Raw genomic sequence first — 23131 nt, forward strand, 5'->3', positions numbered from 1 at the left:
TGGGATAACATTAAATACCTCACTTCAAGGTAGCAGGAAGCCAAGAAATAAGCAAACTACCCAAAATCCATCTGAGGACAGTAAGAGCCCAGAGAACAATAATTCTGGCACTCAAACGCTAGAAAATGGGTGGAAAGCTGGCGTTGAACCCCCAAACCATGCTCAGTCCTGGCGTTCAACGCCAGAAACAAGCAAGGAGTTGGCGTTGAACGCCCAAAGGAAGCACATTTCTGGCGTTCAAACGCCAGAAACAGGTAAGGAGTTGGCGTCTAACGCCACTCCAGCTCCCACTCCTGGCATTCAAACGCTAGTGGGAGATCAGACACATACAAGTGCTGATAGCAACCCCTCTAAAAATGCTTCTCAATCCATATTTGTAGGCAATATACCTACAGCAACTAAGGTTGAGGAATACAAAACCAAAATGCCTTATCCTCAGAAACTCCGCCAACCGGAATAGGATAAGCAATTTGCTCGCTTTGCAGACTACCTCAGAACTCTTGAAATAAAGATTCTGTTTGCGGAGGCACTTGAGCAAATACCTTCTTATGCTAAGTTCATGAAAGAGATCTTAAGTCATAAGAAGGATTGGAGGGAAACTGAAAAAGTCTACCTTACTGAAGAATGCAGTGCAGTCATTCTGAAAAGCTTACCTGAGAAGCTTAAAGATCCCGGGAGCTTTATGATACCATGCACATTAGAAGGTACTTGTACCAAGCAAGCTCTATGTGATCTTGGGGCAAGTATTAACCTAATACCTACAGCTATTATCAAAAAGCTTGGGTTGACTGATGAAGTTAAACCAACCCAGATATGTCTCTAACTTGCTGATGGCTCCATTTAATACCCATCAGGCATAATTGAAGACATGATTGTCAAGGTTGGACCATTTGCCTTTCCCACTGACTTTGTGGTGCTGAAAATGGAGGAGCACAAGAGTGCAATTCTCATTCTAGGAAGACCTTTCCTAGCAACTGGACAAACCCTCATTGACGTCCAAAAAGGGGAAGTGACCCTGAGAGTCAATGAGGACGAGTTTAAGTTGAATGTTGTCAAAGCTATTCAGCATCCAGACACCCAAAATGACTGCATGAGCATTGATATTATTGACTCTCTGGTAAAAGAGGTCAATATGACTGAGAGTCTCGAATCAGAGCTAGAGGATATCTTTAAAGATGTCCAGCCTGATCTGGAGGAACCAGAGAGAATAATAGAACCTCTGAAAATCCCTCAGGGAGAAGAGAAACCTCCCAAACCCGAGCTCAAATGATTACCACCATCCCTGAAATATGCATTTTTGGGAAAAGGTGATACCTTTCCTGTAATCATAAGCTCTACCTTAGAGCCATAGGAAGAGGAAGCACTAATTCAAGTGCTAAGGACACACAAGACAGCTCTTGGGTGGTCCATCAGTGATCTTAAGGGCATTAGCCCAGCCAGATGCATGCACAAGATCCTATTGGAGGATGATGCTTAGCCAGTGGTTCAATCACAGAGGCGGCTGAATCCAGCCATGAAGGAGGTGGTGCAGAAGGAGGTCACTAAATTACTAGAGGCTGGGATTATTTATCCTATTTCTGATAGCCCCTGGGTAAGCCCTGTCCAAGTCGTCCCTAAGAAGGGTGGCATGACAGTAGTTCATAATGAAAAAAATGAACTGGTTCCTACAAGAATAGTTACAGGGTGGCGTATGTGTATTGATTATAGAAGGCTCAATACAGCTACCAGAAAGGATCATTTTTCTTTACCCTTCATAGACCAGATATTAAAAAGACTAGCAAGTCATGAATACTACTGCTTCCTGGATGGATATTCAGGTTATAATCAAATTGCAATAGATCCCCAGGATCAAGAGAAAACAGCATTCACATGTCCATCTAGAGTATTTGCATACAGAAGGATACCATTTGGTCTGTGCAATGCACCTGCAACCTTTCAAAGATGCATGCTCTCTATTTTCTCTGATATAGTGGAAAAATTTCTGGAAGTCTTCATGGATGACTTTTCAGTATTTAGAGACTCATTCAGCTCCTGTCTTGACCATCTAGCACTTGTTCGAAAGAGGTGCCAAGAGACTAACGTAGTTTTAAACTGGGAGAAACGTCACTTTATGGTGACTGAAGGAATTGTCCATGGGCACAAAATTTCAACAAGGGAATAGAGGTGGATCAAGCTAAGGTAGAGGTAATTGAAAAATTACCACCACCTGCCAATGTTAAGGCAATCAGAAGCTTTTTGGGGCATGCAGGATTCTATAGGAGGTTTATAAAAGATTTTTCAAAAATCGCCAAACCTCTGAGTAATCTGCTAGCTGCTGACACGCCATTTATCTTTGATAAGGAGTGTCTGCAGACGTTTGAGACTCTGAAAGCTAAGCTGGTCACAGCACCAGTCATCTCTGCACCAGACTGGACATTACCATTTGAATTGATGTGTGATGCCAGTGACCATGCCATTGGTACAGTGTTGGGACAAAGGCATGACAAGCTTCTGCACGTCATTTACTATGAAAGTCGTGTTTTAAATGATGCACAGAAGAACTACACAACCACAGAAAAATAGTTACTTGCAGTGGTTTACGCCATTGATAAGTTTAGATTTTATTTAGTAAGATCAAAAGTGATTGTGTACACTAACCATGCTGCTCTTAAATATCTACTCACAAAGCAGGATTCAAAACCCATACTCATCAGATAGGTGTTGCTTCTACAAGAGTTTGATATAGAAATAATAGACAGAAAATGGACAGAAAACCAAGTAGCAGATCACCTGTCCCGAATAGAACCAGTAGAAGGGGCGTCCCTCCCTCTTACTGAGATCTCTGAAAACTTTCCGGATGAGCAACTCTTTGCCATCCAGGAAGTGCCATGGTTTGCAGACATTGCAAACTACAAGGCAGTAAGATTCATACCCAAAGAGTATAGTAAGCAGCAAACAAAGAAATTGATCACGGATGCAAAGTACTATCTTTGGGATGAACCATATCTCTTCAAGAGATGTGCAGACGGAGTAATCCGTAGATGTGTGCCTAAAGAAGAAGCACAGAAGATCCTCTAGCACTGCCATGGATCATAGTATGGAGGATATTTTGGAAGTGAGCGAACAGCCACAAGAGTCCTCCAATGTGGCTTCTACTGGCCTACTCTCTATAAAGACTCTCGGGTGTTTGTACTTAATTATGACAGTTGCCAAAGATCTGGCAATCTGCCTCACAGTTATGCCATGCCTCAACAAGGGATCTTGGAGATTGAGTTATTTGATGTATGGGGTACTGACTTCATGGGGCCATTCCCACCATCATACTCAAACACTTATATTCTGGTGGCAGTGGATTATGTATCCAAAATGGGTAGAAGCTATAACAACACCCACTAATGATACTAAGACAGTGCTGAAATTCCTCCAGAAACACATCTTCAGTAGATTTGGTATCCCTAGAGTACTAATCAGTGATGAGGGCACTCATTTCTGCAATAAACAGCTTTACTCTGCTTTGGTTCGATATGGAGTTAGCCACAGGGTGGCCATTCCATATCATCCACAGACAAATGGGCATACTGAAGTCTCTAATAGAGAACTTAAAAGAATCCTGGAACGAACTGTGATTAACCATAGAAGGGATTGGGCAAGAAGCTTGGATGATACTCTATGGGCATACAGAACAGCATTCAAGACTCCTATAGGAACTTCTCCATACCAGCTCGTGTATGGAAAAGCATGTCACTTGCCAGTGGAACTGGAACATAAGGCATACTGGGCAACCAGATTCCTAAACCTTGATGCCAAGTTAGCTGGAGAAAAACGATTGCTCCAGTTAAATGAGCTAGAGGAATTTAGACTCAATGCTTTCGAGAATGCAAAAATTTACAAAGAGAAAGCAAAAAGATGGCATGACAAGAAGCTGTCATCCAGAGTCTTTGAACCAGGGCAGAAAGTTTTGCTGTTTAATTCTAGGCTCAGATTATTCCCCAAAAAATTGAAGTCCCGGTGGAGAGGTCCATATGTGATTACAAGTGTGTCACCATATGGATACGTGGAGCTTCAGATAATGATTCTAATAAAAAGTTCAGTGTTAATGGACAGAGAGTCAAACATTATCTTCAAGGCAATTTTGAGCAAGAATGCTCAAAATTGAGACTTGATTAAAGCTCAGTAATAGTCCAGCTAAAGACAATAAAGAAGCGCTTGCTGGGAGACAACCCAGCCATTTACAAAGTTTATTTGTTAATTAATTGATTTTTACAGGTATATGTCAATTATCTTCAAGGTAAAATAGCAATTGCTTGAGTTCACTGAGTTATAGAAGGATTCAGAGGATAAAAACAGCAAAAAGAAGCTCACTGGTGCGAAGAAGCCAGTAAGAGCTGTTTTGGGCGTTAAACGCCCAAAAGAAGCATCTACTGGGCGTTGAACGCCAGAAAGAAGCACCTTCTGGGCGTTCAGAAAAATGCCCAGTGACAAGGGAGTTCCTGGTGTTCAATGCCAGCTAGAAGCAATAGCTGGGCGTTGAACGCCCAGGAGAAGCTACACATGGGCGTTAAACGCCCAAAACATGCAGCGTTTGGGCGTTTAACGCCAAGACTATGGGGAGGAGGTAAATTCGTTTTTACTTCACATTTTTTTTCCAATTTCCATATTTCAATTCATGATTTCTTGCATAAACATGTTCCAAACTATCATCCTTCAATTCCAAAAAAATTTTAATCCTAATTTCTAAAATCCCTTTTTCAAAAAAATATCAAATGTATCTTAATTCATAAACACAAATCCTTTTCAAATCCCATCCAACTTTTTTTCAAAATTCTTTTTTTTTTAAACTCAATCATCTTTTCAAATCTTTTTTTTTAAAATAAAAATTTAGATTTATCTTTTTCAAATATCTTTCACAACCTTTCAATTTAAATTATATCTATTTCCTATCATATTTATCTTTTACAAATCATATCTTCTATCTTATCTCTCTTCAAAATTTTTGAAAACCCACCCCCTCCCTTTAAATCCACATTCGGCCTCCCTCCTCTCATCCACCATTCGACACTAGCTCTCCTTCAATCCCTCTCCTTTTTTTTCTTTTTTTGCTTGAGGATAAGCAAACCTCTAAGTTTGGTGTGTTTATCCGTGATCACTAAACCATACCCACTAAGATCATGGCTCCCAAAGGAAAATAACCCACTCCAAGAAGCAAGAAAGAGAGTATTCCAAAACCGCTTTGGAATCAAGGGAAGTTCTTAACCAAAGAATATTCAGACCATTACTACAAAATAATGGGTCTAAGGTCAGTGATCCCGGAAGTCAAATTCGATCTGAAAGTAGATGAATATCCGGAGATCCAAGAGCAAATTCAAAATAGGAACTGGGAAATCCTAGCTAATCCTGAAACAAAGGTGGGAAGAAACATGGTTCAGGAATTCTACGCTAATCTATGGCAAACAGACAGACAGAGAATATCTGGAATTGCTCTCTATGACTATCGGACCTTGGTCAGAGAAAAATTTGTTCACATCCACCCAGACAAAATCAGGGAGATCTTTAAGCTGCCTCAGCTGAAAGATGATCCAGACTCCTTTAATAGGAGAATGATGAAAACAAACAAGGGCCTAGACAACATTTTAGAGGATATATGCATCCTTGGAGCTAGGTGGACCACCAGCACCAAGGGCGTTTGGTGCACGAAATTGTGATCATCAATGGCGCCATCAACATGGTACGCTCAATTGCAATCTCAACTCTTTATCACAACTTCGCACAACTAACCAGCAAGTGCACTGGGTCGTCCAAGTAATAAACCTTACGCGAGTAAGGGTCGATCCCACGGAGATTGTTGGTATGAAGCAAGCTATGGTCACCTTGTAAATCTTAGTCAGCCAGATTCAAATGGTTATGGATGATATACGAATAAGGCATAAAGATAGAGATACTTATGTAATTCATTGGTGAGAACTTCAGATAAGCGTATGGAGATGCTTTGTCCCTTCCGTCTCTCTGCTTTCCTACTCTCTACATCCAATCCTTCTTACTCCTTTCCATGGCAAGCTGTATGTTGGGCATCACCGTTGTCAGTGGCTACAATCCCGTCCTCTCAGTGAAAATGTTCAACACACCCTGTCACGGCACGGCTAATCATCTGTCGGTTCTCAATCAGTTTGGAATAGAATCCAGTGATTCTTTTGCGTCTGTCACTAACACCCATCCTTCAGGAGTTTGAAGCTCGTCACAGTCATTCAATCATTGAATCCTACTCAGAATACCACAGACAAGGTTTAGACCTTCCGGATTCTCTTGAATGCCGCCATCAATTCTAGCTTATACCACGAAGATTCCGATCAAGGGATCCAAGAGATAAACATTCAAGCCTTGTTTGCTTGTAGAACAGAAGTGGTTGTCAGACACTCGTTCATAAGTGAGAATGATGATGAGTGTCACATAATCATCACATTCATCATGTTCTTGGGTGCAAATGAATATCTTAGAACAAGAATAAGCTGAATTGAATAGAAGAACAATAGTAATTGCATTAATACTCGAGGTACAGCAGAGCTCCACACCTTAATCTATGGTGTGTAGAAACTCCACCATTGAAAATACATAAGTGATAATGGTGATCATTGGCTTCGGCCCCAGAGAGGGAACCAGAAGAACCAAGATGAAAATACAATAGTAAAAGGTCCTATTTGTAGAGAACTAGTAGCCTAGGGTTTACAAAGATGAGTAAATGACATAAAAATCCACTTCTGGGCCCACTTGGTGTGTGCTTGGGCTGAGCATTGAAGCTTTCATGTGTAGAGACTTTTCTTGGAGTTAAACGCCAGCTTTTGTGCCAGTTTGGGCGTTTAACTCCCATTCTTGTGACAGTTCCGGCGTTTAACACTGGGCAGTTTTGAGCTGATTTGGAATGCCAATTTGGGCCATCAAATCTCGGACAAAGTATGGACTATTAACCATTGATGAAAAGCTCAAGATGTCTAATTTCCAACGCCATTGAGAGCGCGCCAATTGGGCTTCTGTAGCTCCAGAAAATTCACTTCGAGTGCAGGGAGGTCAGAATCCAACAGCATCTACAGTCCTTTTCAGCCTCTGAATCAGATTTTTGCTCAGGTCCCTCAATTTCAACCAGAAAATACCTGAAATCATAGAAAAACACACAAACTCATAGTAAAGTCCAGAAAAGTGAATTTTAACTAAAAACTAATGAAAATATAATAAAAACTAACTAAAATATACTAAAAACAATGCCAAAAAACGTATAAATTATCCACTCATCAGTGTCCCAAATCAACTCAAGAGAGAAGATCTCAAACCAGTAGCCAGAGGCTGGCTGGACTTCATTGAGCATTCTATATTGCCCACTAGCAACCGTTCTGAAGTCACCGTTAGAAGAGCAGCGATGATCCACTGCATTATGTTGGGAAAAGAAGTAGAAGTTCACTAGTTAATTTTGTGTGAACTTTACATAATAGCAAACAAGAACTCTAAAGACGCCAAATTGGCTTATCCAAGCTTAATCTCTATGCTATGTAAAGATGCTGGAGTAAAGATGGGAATAACTGAGTATATCTCAGTTGAGCGGCCAATCACCAAAATATCAATGGAAAAACAACAAGTGCAGGATGACCCCATCAAGAGGAGAGCACAGGAATTTCTCCCAGAAATCCCTCAAATTGAATACTGGGAGCATCTTGAAGCATCTGTTACCAAGTTGCAAGAAGCTACGGACCAAATAAAGGAAGAACAGAATAATCAAAATAGCATGCTTTGCAAATTGCTTAGGGAACAAGAAGAACAAGGGCGTGACTTGAAGGAACTGAAGCATTAGAAATTATCTCTTGAAGGACCAAGCACCCCACAAACTAGAGGAACATCCACTTCCCAAAATAAAGGTTGTTGAGTTCTAAATTTTAGCTTTAACTCTGTGATAGTTGTTACTATAGGAATTTACCTTAGAAGTTATATAGGAGTAGTAGTAATTAGTATATCTATTTTGATTTTATTTTCAATTAAGTTATAAATTATTTTTCTCATCATCATCAAACATGAATAAAATAGTAGATTTTTAGAATAAAGAGGTAATTTATATTTTTTGAGTTTTTAATAAGGAAAATTCTAATTATTTAGATGTGGTGGCAATACTTTTTATCTTCTGAATGAATGCTTGAACAGTGCATATTTTTGATATTGAATTTCATGAATGTTAAAATTGTTGGCTCTTGAAAGAATGATGAACAAGAGAAATATTATTGATGATCTGAAAAATCATGAAATTGATTCTTGAATCAATAAAAAGCAGTGAAAAAAAAAGGGGAATCATTGGATAAAGAAAAATAAAAGCCAATAACCCTTAAAACCAAAAGGCAAGGGTGAAAAGGATCCAAGGCTTTGAGCATTAATAGATAGGAGGGCCCAAAGAAATAAATCCAGGCCTAAGCGGCTAAATCAAGCTGTCCCTAACCATGTGCTTGTGGCATGTAGGTCCAAGTGAAAAGCTTGAGACTGAGTGGTTAAAGTCGTGATCCAAAGCAAAAGAGTGTGCTTAAGAACTCTGGACACCTTTAATTGGGGACTTTAGCAAAGCTAAGTCACAATCTGAAAAGGTTCACCCAGTTATGTGTCTGTGGCATTTATATATCCGGTGGTAATATTGGAAAACAAAGTGCTTAGGGCCACGACCAAGACTCATCAAGTGAATTCTAAGTTCCTATGGATGCCAATCATTCTGGATTTAAAAGGATAAAGTGAGATGCCAAAACTGTTCAGAAACAAAAAGCTACTAGTCCCGCTCATCTAATTAAAATCTGAGCTTCACTTGAAACTCTGAGATATTATTGCTTCTTATTTCTTTTTATCCTACTTTATTTATCTAGTTGCTTGAGGACAAGCAACAGTTTAAGTTTGGTGTTGTGATGAACGGATGTTTTAGTTGGTTTTTAGTAGATTTTTATTAGTTTTTAGGCAAAATCATATTTCTGGACTTTACTATGAGTTTGTGTGTTTTTCAGTGATTTTAGGTATTTTCTGACTGAAATTGAGGGAGCTGAGCAAAAATCTGAATTTAGGCTGAAAAATGACTGCTGATGCTGTTGGATTCTGACCTCCCTGCACTTGGAATGAATTTTTTGGAGCTACAGAAGTCCAATTGGTGCACTCTCAATTGGGTTGGAAATTAGACATCGAGGTCTTTCCAGAAATATATAATAGTCCATACTTTGCACGAAGATAGATGATGTAAACTGGCGTTCAACGCCAGTTCCATGTTGTAGTCTGGCGTTCAGCACCAGAAACAGGTTGCAAGTTGGAGTTTAACGCCAAAAACAGGTTACAACCTAGCGTTCAACTCCAGAAACAGCTCAAGCACGTGAGAAGCTTAAGTCTCAGCCCCAGCACACACCAAGTGGGCCCCAGAAGTGGATTTCTGCACTATCCATCTTAGTTTACTCATTTTCTGTAAACCTAGGTTACTAGTTTAGTATTTAAACAACTTTTAGAGACTTATTTTGTATCTCATGACATTTTTAGATCTGAATTGTTATAATCTTTGATAGCATGAGTCTCTAAACTCCATTGTTGGGGGTGAGGAGCACTGAGCGTCTTGATGAATTAATGCAATTATTTCTGTTTTCCATTCAAACATGCTTGTTCCTATCTAAGATGTTCATTCGCGCTTCACTATGAAGAAGGTGATGATCCGTGACACTCATCACCTTCCTCAATCCATGAACGTGTGCCTGACAACCACTTCCATTCTACATTAGATGGAATGAGTATCTCTTAGATTTCTTAATCAGAATCTTAGTGGTATAAGCTAGAATTTATGGCGGTATTCATGAGAATCTGAAAAGTCTAAACCTTGTCTGTGGTATTCCGAGTAGGATTCAATGATTGAATGGCTATGACGAGCTTCAAACTCGCAATTGTTGGGCATAGTGACAGACACAAAAGGATCAATGGATCCTATTCCGACATGATCGAGAACCAACAGATGATTAGCCGTGTTGTGACAGAGCATTTGGACCATTTTCACTGAGAGGATGGGAAGTAGCTATTGACAACGGTGACGCTCTACATACAGCTTGCCATGGAAGGAGCCTTGCGTGTGTGAAGAGGAGGACAAGAGAAAAGCTGAAATTCAGAGGACAAAGCATCTCCAAAACTCCAACATATTCTCCATTACTGCATAATAAGTATTTATTTCATACTCTTTTATCTTTTACAATCGAGGCTAAAGAATCCTATTGGTATCCTGACTAAGATTAATAAGATAACCATAGCTTGCTTCAAGCCAACAATCTCCGTGGGATCGACCCTTACTCACGTAAGGTATTACTTGGACGACCCAGTGCACTTGCTGGTTAGTTGTGTGGATTGCAAAGGTGTGATTGCAATTTCATGCACCATTGGTCATAAGGTGGATATGGATCATAGGAAGGTGCTTGGTATGGAGGGGCTTGTGAGTATGGTTGAGGTTCATGTTGAGGATAAGAGTCATAGGAATATGATGGTGGTGATTGATTGTCACAAAAAGATTCACCATAGCCGTTGAATTGACATGCATTAGGATGGTGATTATACCTATGAGTGTCCGGAGGTTGTTACCAATAGGAGTGATCAATTCCTTGAGACTCCTCCCATCTTTATTGGTTCCATCCATAATGAGTGTCATCATTGAAATGCACATTTCCTACAACACAATTAGGACCAAACTCATAGCCAAAGTGAGAATTCATAGTGGAAAAACAAAATAAAACTAACAAAATCTAGTAAACAAGCAAAAGACAAGCTATTTACAATATTCACATATGTACAATAACCAATAACATAACACTATTGCAAATCCCCGGCAACGGCGCCATTTTGATGATTAGATTTTTGACGGTTTAGAATTTCACAAATGAAATCTCGTTGTAAGTATAGTTTCTAAACCAACAATAATGCTTTCATACAAAAATTTGTTTGTCACTAAAGCAAACCCCTAAAATCTATAAACCGAAGTATTTAAACCTCGGGTCGTTCTCACTAGGAATTACAATAAAGTGTCTTGTTATTGGTTGAGTTATTTTGGGGGTTTTGATAAGAAACATGAAAGATAAATGGCAAGAAAGTAAACTAATGGCTAAAAAGGTCTTGGCAAGATTTGGTGGTCAAGAATCTCTATCCTAATCACTAACCACACAATATGAGAATTGGCAAGGATTAATCTCATTAAATCATCCTCTAACTAGTAGTAAAGGAAAGTTAAATGAGATATATCAATCCAAGTCCATAGGTCCTAATTCTCCACTAATTCATTGGTGAGAATTAGAGTCAATGGCTCCCAATCTTCAATCACTTGGACATTAGTAATTCAAGAGTTTCTAAGTTACCTTTCCAAGCCAAGAGCATAAAATTCTTCTCTAAAATCCAACCAAGCATTTTATCAAACACTTGGAAGGCATAAAAGGAAAGCATAGTAAATCAACAACAAGAACAAAATCTAACAATAATTATTAAAATGAATTAACAACAACAATCAAAAGGAAAACAATTATTATGAATTACATCTAATTGAATTGAAAAAGAATAGAAGGAACAAGAGTATATCTACAACAAAATATAGAAGCAACATAAAGGAAATTACAACAAAAGAATAGAAGAATGATAAATATAACAACAAAGAATTGAGAAGTTGAAGTAGAAGAGAGCATGAATTAAAACCTAGATATAGAAATTCTAATCTAAACATAATCCTAATTCTAGAGAGAAGTGAGAGCTTCTCTCTCTAGAAACTAACTCTAACTACTAAACTAAGCTAAACTCAACTAATGGTAACTAGATGTCTCATCCCTCTTTAATTCTTGGCTTAAATAGCATCAGAAATGAGTTGGATTGGGCCCACAAGGCTTCTAAAATCGTTAGCTACGAGTTGCATTAAGTGGATTATGTGCCACATCGGCGCGTTCGCGTACCATGCGTGTGCACACCTCTATACACGATGCAACTATAGAAAATCTTATATCATTTTGAAGCCCCGAATGTTAGCTTTCCAATGTAACTGAAACCGCATCATTTGGATCTTTGTAGCTCAAGTTATGGTCGATTAATTGCAAAGAGGTCGGCTTGACAACTTTTGCGATTCCTACATTTCTTCATGAGTTCTCCATTTTTACATGCTTTTCCTTCATTTCCTTGATCCAATCTTTGCCTCCTAAATCTGAAATCACTTAACAAACATATTAAGGCATCTAATAGAATCAAGGTGAATTAAATTTAGCTATTTTGAGTCCTAAAAAGCATGTTTTCACTCTTAAGCATAATTAAGGGAGAAGTTATAAAACCATGCTATTTCATTGAATAGATGTGGGTAAAAGGTGATAAAATCCCCAAAAATCAATACAAGATAAACCCTACAAATGGGGTTTATCAACGAGCATACTTTTTAAGTGTGGTGTGGTAAAAGCGTTGCTTTTTATTTTTCCATAACCATTTATGGCACCTAAAGCCGGAGAAACCTCTAGAGAGAGAAAAGGGAAGGCAAAAGCTTCCACCTTCGAGTCATGGGAGATGGAGAGATTCATCTCAAAGGTCCATCAAGACCACTTCTATGAAGTTGTGGCCAAGAAGAAGGTGATCCCTGAGGTCCCTTTCATGCTCAAAAGGAATGAGTATCCGGAGATCCGACATGAGATTCGAAGAAGAGGTTGGGAAGTTCTCACCAACCCCATTCAACAAGTCAGAATCTTAATGGTTCAAGAGTTCTATGCTAATGCATGGATCACCAAAAACCATGATCAAAGTGTGAACCCGAACCCAAAGAATTGGCTTACAATGGTTCGGGGGAAATACTTAGATTTCAGTCCGGAAAGTGTAAGGTTGGCATTCAACTTGCCAATGATGCAAGGAGATGCACACCCTTACACTAGAAGGGTCAACTTTGATCAAAGGTTTGACCAAGTCCTCATGGACATATGTGTGGAAGGAGCTCAGTGGAAAAGAGACTCCAAAGGCAAGCCGGTTCAATTGAGAAGGCATGACCTTAAACCCGTGGCTAGAGGATGGTTGGAATTAATCCAACGGTCCATCATTCCTACTAGCAACCGATCCAAAGTGACTGTAGATTGGGCTATCATGATCCATAGCATCATGATTGGAGAGGAAGTAGAAGTTCATGAGGTCATATCTCTAGAACTCTACAAAGTGGCTGACAAAACCTTCACCTTGGCAAGGTTAGCCTTTCCTCATCTCATCTGTCACCTATGCAATTTAGCTGGAGTTGTCATAGGAGAAGACATCCTCATTGAAGAGGACAAGCCCATCACTAAAAAGAGGATGGAGCAAATAAGAGAGCCCACTCATGGACCTCAACAAGAGCATGAGGAAGTCCCTCATCAAGAAATCCCTGAGATGCCTCAAAGGATGTATTTTCCTCCACACAACTATTGGGAGCAACTCAACACCTCTTTGGGAGATTTGAGTTCCAATATGAAGCAACTAAGGATGGAGCACCAAGAGCACTCCATTATTCTCCATGAAATTAAAGAGGATCAAATAGCCATGAGGAAAGAGCAAGAAAGGCAAGGAAGAGACATAGAGGAGCTCAAACATTCCATTGGATCTTCAAGAGGAAGAACTAACCGCCATCACTAAGGTGGACCCGTTCTTTGATTTCCTTGTTCTTATCTTTCTGTTTTTCGATTTTTATGATTTATGTTTGTCTATGTTTGTGTCTTTATTACACGATCATTAGTGTATAGTGTCTATGCCTTGAAGCTATGAATGTCCCATAAATCCTTCACCTTTCTTAAATGAAAAATGTTCCTAATTACAAAAGAACAAGAAGTACATGGATTTCGACTTTTATCTTGAAATTAGTCTAATTATTTTGATGTGGTAGCAATACTTGAACAGTGCATATTTTAGATAGTGAAGTTTATTGAATGTTAAAATTGTTGGCTCTTGAAAGAATGATGAACAAAGAGAAATGTCATTGATAATCTGAAAAATCATAAAATTGATTCTTGAAGCAAAACAAAGCAATGAATAACAAATCTCGTGAAAAAAATATGGCGAAAAAGAAAAAAAAAAAAGAAAAAGCAAGCAGCAAAAGCCAATAGCCCTTTAAACCAAAAGGCAAGGGTAAAAGAGATCCAAGGCTTTGAGCATTAATGGATAGGAAGGCCCAAAAGAAATAAAATCCTGGCCTAAGCGGTTAAATCAAGCTGTCCCTAACCATGTGCTTGTGTCATGAAGGTCCAAGTGAAAAGCTTGAGACTGAGTGGTTAAAGTCGTGATCCAAAGCAAAAAGAGTGTGCTTAAGAACTCTGGACACCTCTAACTGGGGACTTTAGCAAAGCTGAGTCACAATCTGAAAAGGTTCACCCAGTTATGTGTCTGTGGCATTTATGTATCCGGTGGTAATACTAGAAAACAAAGTGCTTAGGGTCACGGCCAAGACTCATAAAGTAGCTGTGTTCAAGAATTAACATACTGAACTAGGAGAATCAATAACACTATCTTAATTCTGAATTCCTAGAGATGTCAATCATTCTGAACTTCAAAGGATAAAGTGAGATGGCAAAACTGTTTAGAAGCAAAAAGCTAATAGTCCTGCTCATCTAATTGGAGCTAAGCTTCATTGATATTTTGGAATTTACTGTATATTCTCTTCTTTTTATTCTATTTTGTTTTCAGTTGCTTGGGGACAAGCAACAATTTAAGTTTGGTATTGTGATGAGTGGATAATTTATACGCTTTTTGGCATTAATTTTTAGGTAGTTTTTAGTATGATTTTGTTAGTTTTTAGTATATAATTATTAGTTTTTATGCAAAAATCACATTTCTGGACTTTACTATGAGTTTGCGTGTTTTTCTGTGATTTCAGGTATTTTCTGGTTGAAATTGAGGGATCTGAGCAAAAATTTGATTCAGAGGCTGAAAATGGACTACAGATGCTGTTGGAATCTGACCTCCAAGCACTCAAAATGAAGGTTTTGGCGCTACAGAAGCCAATTGGTGCGCTCTCAATTGCGTTGGAAAGTAGACATCCTGGGCTTTCCAGCAATATATAATAGTCCATGCTTTCCCCGAGTTTTGATAATGCAAACTGGCGTTTAAATGACAACTTTTTACCTATTTCTGGCGTTAAATGCCAGAACTGGCATAAAAGCTGGAGTTAAACGCCCAAACTGGCCCCAGAGTTGGTGTTTAACTCCAAGAAAAGCCTATGCACGTGAAAGCTTCAATGCTCAGCCCAAGCACACACCAAGTGGGCCCTGGAAGCTAGGTTACTAGTTCATTATAAATAGGACCTTTTACTATTGTGTTTATATTGGGAGATCTTTAGATCATTTTGGAGACTATCTTTGTATCACTGTTGATCTCTTGATCACGTTTAGGGGGCTAGCCATTCGGCCATGCCTGGACCTTCATCACTTATGTATTTTCAATGGTGGAGTTTCTACACCTCATAGATTAAGGTGTGGAGCTCTGCTGTTCCTCATGAATTAATGCAATTACTACTGTTTTCTATTCAATTCAAGCTTATTCTTGTTCTAAGATATTCATTCGCACTTTAACATGATTAATATGATGATCAAGTGACACTCATCACCATTCTCACTTATGAACGCGTGCCTGACAACCACTTCCGTTCTACTTGAAAACAAGCTTGAATGTATATCTCTTGGCCTCCGGGTCCACGACGCATGGTTGCCTCTCCTGACAACAGAGCTTTCCATTCCGTGAGATCAGAGTCTTCGTGGTATAATCTAGAATCAATTGGCAGCATTCTTGAGATCCGAAAAGTCTAAACCTTGTCTGTAGTATTCCGAGTAGAATGTGGTTTGGGATGACTGTGACGAGCTTCAAACTCGCGAGTGTTGGGCGCAATGACAGTGCGCAAAAGGATCATTGGATCTTATTCGAACAAAAGTGAGAACCGACAGATGATTAGCCCTACGTAACCCGTAGCCAGACCATTTTCACTGAGAGACGGACGGTAGCCATTGACAACGGTGATCGCCCAACATACAGCTTACCATGGAAAGGAGTACGTATGCTGGTTGAAAGCAGTAGGAAAGCAGGGATTCAAAAGGAACAAAGCATCTTGGTGCACGAAATTGTGATCATCAATGGCGCCATCAACATGGTACGCTCAATTGCAATCTTAACTCTTTATCACAACTTCGCACAACTAACCAGCAAGTGCACTGGGTCGTCCAAGTAATAAACCTTACGCGAGTAAGGGTCGATCCCACATAGATTGTTGGTATGAAGCAAGCTATGCTCATCTTATAAATCTCAGTCAGGTGGATTCAAATGGTTATGGAGGATTAATAATTAAAATATGAATAAAACATAAAATAAAGATAGAGATACTTATGTAATTCATTTGTGAGAATTTCAGATAAGCGTATGGAGATGCTTTGTCCCTTCTGTCTCTCTGCTTTCCTACTGTTTTCATCCAATCCTTCTTACTCCTTTCCATGGCAAGCTGTATGTTGGGCATCACCATTGTCAATGGCTACAGTCCCGTCCTCTCAGTGAAAATGTTCAACGCGCTCTGTCACAGCACGGCTATTCATCTGTCGGTTCTCGATCATGTCGGAATAGAATCCAGTGATTCTTTTGCGTCTGTCACTAACGCCCTACAATCGCGAGTTTAAAGCTCGTCACAGTCATTCAATCCTTGAATCCTACTCAGAATACCACAGACAAGGTTTAGACCTTCCGGATTCTCAAGAATTCCGCCATCAATTCTAGCTTATACCACGAAGATTCTGATTAAGGAATCCAAGAGATATCCACTCAATCTAAGGTAGAACGGAGGTGGTTGTCAGGCACACGTTCATAGGTGAGAATGATGATGAGTGTCACGGATCATCACATTCATCAAGTTAAGGAACAAGTGATATCTTAGAACAAGAATAAGTTGAATTGAATAGAAGAACAATAGTAATTGCATTAATACTCGAGGTACAGCAGAGCTCCACACCTTAATCTATGGTGTGTAGAAACTCCACCGTTGAAAATACATAAGAACAAGGTCTAGGCATGGCCGTGAGGCCAGCCCCATGATCTAAGATAGCATAAGACTACTCTAAGATAGCTACCAAGATGAAAATACAATAGCAAAAAGGTCCTATTTATAGAGAACTAGTAGCTTAGGATTTACAAAAATGAGTAAATGACGTAAAAATCCACTTCCGGGCCCAATTGGTGTGTGCTTGGGCTGAGCATTGAAGCTTTCATGTGTAGAGACTTTTCTTGGAGTTAAACACCAGCTTTTGTGCCAGTTTGGGCGTTTAACTCCCACTTCTGTGCTAGTTCCCGCGTTAAACGTCGGGCATTCTTGAGCTTATTTGGAACGCCGGTTTGGGCCATCAAATCTTGGGAAAAGTATGGACTATTATATATTGCTGGAAAGCCCAGGATGTCTACTTTCCAACGCAATTAAGAGCGCGCCAATTGGGCTTTGATAGCTCCAGAAAATCCACTTCGCGTGCAGGAAGGTCAGAATCCAACAGCATCTGCAGTCCTTTTGCAGCCTCTGAATCAGATTTTTGCTCAGGTCCATCAATTTCAGTCAGAAAATACCTGAAATCACAGAAAAACACACAAACTCATAGTAAAGTCCAGAAAAGTGAATTTTAAATAAAAACTAATAAAAATATAATAAAAACTAACTAAAACATACTAAAAATATACTAAAAATAATGCCAAAAAGCGTATAAATTATCCGCTCATCACAACTCCAAACTTAAATTGTTGCTTGTACCCAAGCAACTGAAAATCAATAGGATAAAAAGAAGGGAATATACAATGAATTCCAAAAACATCTATGAAGATCAGTATTAATTAGATGAGCGGGGCTTTTAGCTTTTTGCCTCTGAACAGTTTTGGCATCTCACTTTATTCTTTGAAGTTCAGAATGGTTGGCTTCTATATGAACTCAGAATCCAGATAGTGTTATTGATTCTCCTAGTTAAGTATGATGATTCTTGAACACAGCTACTTTATGAGTCTTGGCCGTGGCCCAAAGCACTCTGTTTTTCAGTATTACCACCGGATACATCCATGCCACAGACACATAACTGGGTGAACCTTTCCAGATTGTGACTCAGCTTTGCTAGAGTCCCCAATTAGAGGTGTCCAGGGTTCTTAAGCACACTCTTTTTGCTTTGGATCACGACTTTAACTGCTCAGTCTCAAGTTTTCACTTGACACCTTCACGCCACAAGCACATGGTTAGGGACAGCTTGGTTTAGCCGCTTAGGCCAGGATATTATTCTTGTGTGCCCTCCTATCCACTGATGCTCAAAGCCTTGGATCCTTTTTATTACCCTTGCCTTTTGGTTTAAAGGTCTATTGGCTTTTTCTGCTTGCTCTTTTTTTTCTTTTTAAATTCACTACTTTTTCTTGCTTCAAGAATCATTTTTATGATTTTTCAGATCCTCAGTAACATGTCTCCTTTTTCATCATTCTCTCAAGAGCCAACAATTTTAACATTCATGAACAACAAATTCAAAAGACATATGCACTATTCAAGCATACATTCAGAAATCAAAAGTATTGTCACCACATCAAAATAATTAATCTGTTATAAATTTTGAAATTCATGCAATTCTTCTATTTTTCAATTAAGAACATTTTTCATTTAAGAAAGGTGATGGGTTCGTAGGACATTCATAACTTTAAGGCATAGACACTAAGACACTAATGATCATAAGACACAAACATAAATAAAACATAAAGCATAATTTTCGAAAAACAGAAAAATAAGGAACAAGGAGATTAAAGGAAGGGTCCACCTTAGTGATGGCGGCTTGTTCTTCCTCTTGAAGATCTTATGGAGAGCTTGAGCTCCTCAATGTCTCTTCCTTTCCTTTGTTGCTCCATTCTTATGATTCTTTGATCTTCTTTAATTTCATGGAGGAGGATGGAATGTTCTTGGTGCTCCACCCTTAGTTGTCCCATGTTGGAACTCAATTCTCCTAAGGAGGTGTTGATTTGCTCCCAATACTTTTGTGGAGGAAAGTTCATCCCTTGAGGCATCTCAGGGATTTCATGATGAGGAGTTTCCTCATGCTCATGTCTATGAGTGGGATCTCTTGTTTGCATTGAGCTCCTTCCACACAGATATCCATGAGGACTTGGTCCAACCTTTGATTAAAGTTGACCTTTTTTGAGTTTGAAAAGGGACCTCGGGGATCACCTTCTTCTTGGCCACAACTTCATAGAAGTGGTCTTGATGCACCCTTGAGATGAATCTCTCCATCTCCCATGACTCGGAGGTGGAAGCTTTTGCCTTCCCTTTCCTCTTTCTAGAGGTTTCTCCGGCCTTAGGTGCCATAAATGGTTATGGAAAAACAAAAAGCAACGCTTTTACCACACCAAACTTAGAAGGTTTGCTCGTCCTCGAGCAAAAGAGGAAAGAAAAGAGTAGAAGAAGAAGAAACTGGAGGAGATGGAGGGAGCTTTGTGGTGCGGCCAAGAGGAGAAGTAGTGTTTAGGTTGTGTGAAAATAAAGGAGTGAAGAAGGGTTATATAGGGGTGGATGTGAGTGGTAAAGAGAATGGTGGGATTTGATAGGTGAAGGGTTTTTGGGGAAGAGGTATTGAGGTGATTGGTGAATGGGTGAAGAAGAGAGAGAGTGGTAGGGTAGGTGGGAGTCCTGTGGGGTCCACAGATCCTGAGGTGTCAAGGATAGCTCATCCCTGCACCAAGTGGCGTGAAAAAACGCCCTTTTTCTGCCAATCCTGGCGTTAAACGCCGGGCTGCTACCCTTTTTTGGCATTAAACGCCAGTCTGGTGCTCCTTTCTGGCGTTAAACGCCAGTCTGGTGCCCTTTTCTAGCGTTAAACGCCCAGAATGGTGCCACACTGGGCGTTAAACGCCCATTTGCTGCCCTTACTGGCGTTTAAACGCCAGCAAGCTTTTTCCTTCAGGGTGTGCTATTTTTCTATCTGTTTTTCATTCTGTTTTTGCTTTTTCAATTGTTTTTGTGACTTCACATGGTCATCAACCTATAGAAAACATAAAATAACAATGCAAAATATATAAATATAACATTGGGTTGCCTCCCAACAAGCGCTTCTTTAATGTCAGTAGCATGACAGTGGGCTCTCATGGAGCCTCACAGATGTTCAGAGCAATGTTGGAACCTTCCAACACCAAACTTAGAGTTTGAATGTGGGGGTTCAACACCAAACTTAGAATTTGGTTGTGGCCTCCCAATACCAAACTTAGAGTTTGACTGTGGGGGCTATGTTTGACTCTGTTTTGAGAGAAGCTCTTCATGCTTCCTCTCCATGGTTACAGAGGGATATCCTTGAGCCTTAAACACAAAGGATTATTCATTCACTTGAATGATCAATTCTCCTCTGTCAGCATCAATCACAGCCTTTGCTGTGGCTAGGAAGGGTCTGCCAAGGATGATGGATTCATCCATGCACTTCCCAGTCTCTAGGACTATGAAATTAGCAGGGATGTAATGGTCTTCAACCTTTACCAAAACATCCTCTACAAGTCCATAAGCTTGTTTTCTTGAATTGTCTGCCATCTCTAGTGAGATTCTTGCAGCTTGTACCTCAAAGATCCCTAGCTTCTCCATTGCAGAGAGAGGCATGAGGTTTATGCTTGACCCTAGGTCACACAGAGCCTTCTCGAAGGTCATGGTGCCTAATGTGCAAGGTATTGAGAACTTCCCAGGGTCCTGTCTCTTTTGAGGTAATCTCTGCCTAGTCAAGTCATCCAGTTCTTTGGTGAGCAAAGGGGGTTCGTCCTCGCAAGTCTCATTACCAAATAACTTGTCATTTAGCTTCATGATTGCTCCAAGGTACTTAGCAACTTGCTCTTCAGTGACATCTTCATCCTCTTCAGAGGAAGAATACTCATCAGAGCCCATGAATGGTAGAAGTAAATCTAATGGAATATCTATGGTCTTAGTGTGAGCCTCAGATTCCCATGGTTCCTCATTAGGGAACTCATTGGAGGCCAGCGGACGTCCATTGAGGTCTTCCTCAGTGGCGATCACTGCCTCTTCCTCCTCTCCAAATTTGGCCATGTTGATGGCCTTACACTCTCCTTTTGGATTCTCTTATGTATTGCTTGGGAGAGTGCTAGGAGGGAGTTCAGTAATTTTCTTACCCAGCTGACCCACTTGTGCCTCCAAGTTTCTAATGGAGGACCTTGTTTCAGTCATAAAACTTTGAGTGGTTTTGATTAGATTAGAGACCATGGTTGCTAAGTCAGAGTGGCTCTGCTTAGAATTCTCTGTCTCTTGCTGAGAAGATGATGAAAAAGGCTTGCCATTGCTAAACCTATTTCTTCCACCATTATTGTTGTTGAAACCTTGTTGAGGTCTCTATTGATCCTTCTATGAGAGATTTGGATGATTTCTCCATGAAGGATTATAGATGTTTCCATAGGGTTCTCCCATGTAATTCACCTCTTCCATTGATGGGTTCTCAGGATCATAAGCTTCTTCTTTAAATGAAGCGTCCTTAGTACTGCCTGGTGCAGCTTGCATTCCAGACAGACTTTGAGAAATCATATTGACTTGCTGAGTCAATATTTTGTTCTGAGCCAATATGGCATTCAGAGTATCAATCTCAAGAACTCCTTTCTTCTGATTCGTCCCATTGTTCACAGGATTCCTTTCAGAAGTGTACATGAATTGGTTATTTGCAACCATTTCAATGAGTTCTTGAGCTTCTGCAGGCGTCTTCTTCAGATGAAAAGATTCTCCAGCAGAGCTATCCAATGACATCTTGGACAGTTCAGACAGACCATCATAGAAGATACCTATGATGCTCTATTTAGAAAGCATGTCAGAAGGACACTTTCTGATCAATTGTTTGTATCTTTCCCAAGCTTCATAGAGGGATTCACCTTCCTTCTGTCTGAAGGTTTGGACTTCCACTCTAAGCTTACTCAATTTTTGAAGTGGAAAGAACTTTGCCAAGAAGGCATTGACTAGCTTTTCCCAAGAGTTCAGGCTTTCTTTAGGTTGTGAGTCCAACCATATCCTAGCTCTGTCTCTTACAGCAAAAGGGAATAGCATAAGTCTGTAGACTTCAGGGTCAACCCCATTGGTCTTGGCAGTGTCACAGATTTACAAGAATTCAGCTAAAAACTGATGAGGATCTTTCATTGGAAGTCCATGGAACTTGCAATTATGTTGCAGTAGAGAAACTAATTGAGGCTTAAGCTCAAAGTTGTTTGCTCCAATGGCAGGGATAGAGATGCTTCTCCCATAGAAGTCGGAAGTAGGTGCAGTAAAGTCACCTAGCACCTTCCTTGCATTGTTGGCATTCTTGTTGTTTTCGGCTGCCATGTCTTCCTGTTGTTTGAAGATTTCTGTTAGGTCCTCTACAGAGAGTAGTGCTTTAGCTTCTCTTAGCTTTCGCTTCAAGGTCCTTTCAGGTTCAGGGTCAGCCTCAACAAGAATGCTTTTGTCTTTGTTCCTGCTCATATGAAAGAGAAGAGAATAAGAAAATATGGAATTCCCTATGTCACAGTATAAAGATTCCTTGAGATGTCAGAGGAAAAGAAGAATAGAAGGAGGAGGTAGACGAAGAAGAATTCGAACTTATCAAAAGAGATAGAGTTCGAATTGTTGATAGTGGAGGAGTGTTAGTCCTTAAATAGAAGGATGTGAGAAGAGGGGAAGAATTTTCAAAAATAAATTAAAAGATTTTGAAGAAATTTTGAAAAATTGAAGAATGATTTTCGAAAATTAAAGTTGGGAAAGAAATAAAGTGATTTTGAAAAAGATTTTGAAATTAGAAATCAAAAAGATATAATTGAAAACTATTTTGAAAAAGATGTGATTAAAAAGATATGATTGAAAAACAATTTAAAAAGATTTGATTTTTAAAATTAATGACTTGGCTAACAAGAAATTTTAAAGATATGATTCAAACATTAAACCTTTCTCAACAGAAAAGGCAACATACTTGAAATGTTGAATTAAATCATTAATTGTTAGCAAGTATTTTTGAAAAATGGAAAGAAATTGATTTTGAAAATATATGATTGAAAAGATATGATTTGAAAAAGATTGATTTTGAAAAATTATGAAAACTTAAAAAAAATTTGAATTAAAAACAAAATCTTCCCTCTTGTGCCATCCTGGCGTTAAACGCTCAGAATGGTATCCATT

The 23131-nt window shown here is 39.4% G+C and overlaps 1 non-coding gene across 1 annotated transcript; it reads left to right on the plus strand.

Annotated features, from left to right (window-relative positions):
• Positions 1-21790: 21790 nt before the first annotated feature.
• LOC112700142 (small nucleolar RNA R71) lies at positions 21791-21898 on the plus strand. Its single transcript, XR_003153060.1, has one exon. It is a non-coding gene; the product is annotated as a small nucleolar RNA R71 (small nucleolar RNA).
• The last annotated feature ends 1233 nt before the right edge of the window (positions 21899-23131 follow it).

The sequence above is a fragment of the Arachis hypogaea genome, chromosome 6 (genome assembly GCF_003086295.3).
Source record: "Arachis hypogaea cultivar Tifrunner chromosome 6, arahy.Tifrunner.gnm2.J5K5, whole genome shotgun sequence".
NCBI classification, from domain to species: domain Eukaryota; kingdom Viridiplantae; phylum Streptophyta; class Magnoliopsida; order Fabales; family Fabaceae; genus Arachis; species Arachis hypogaea.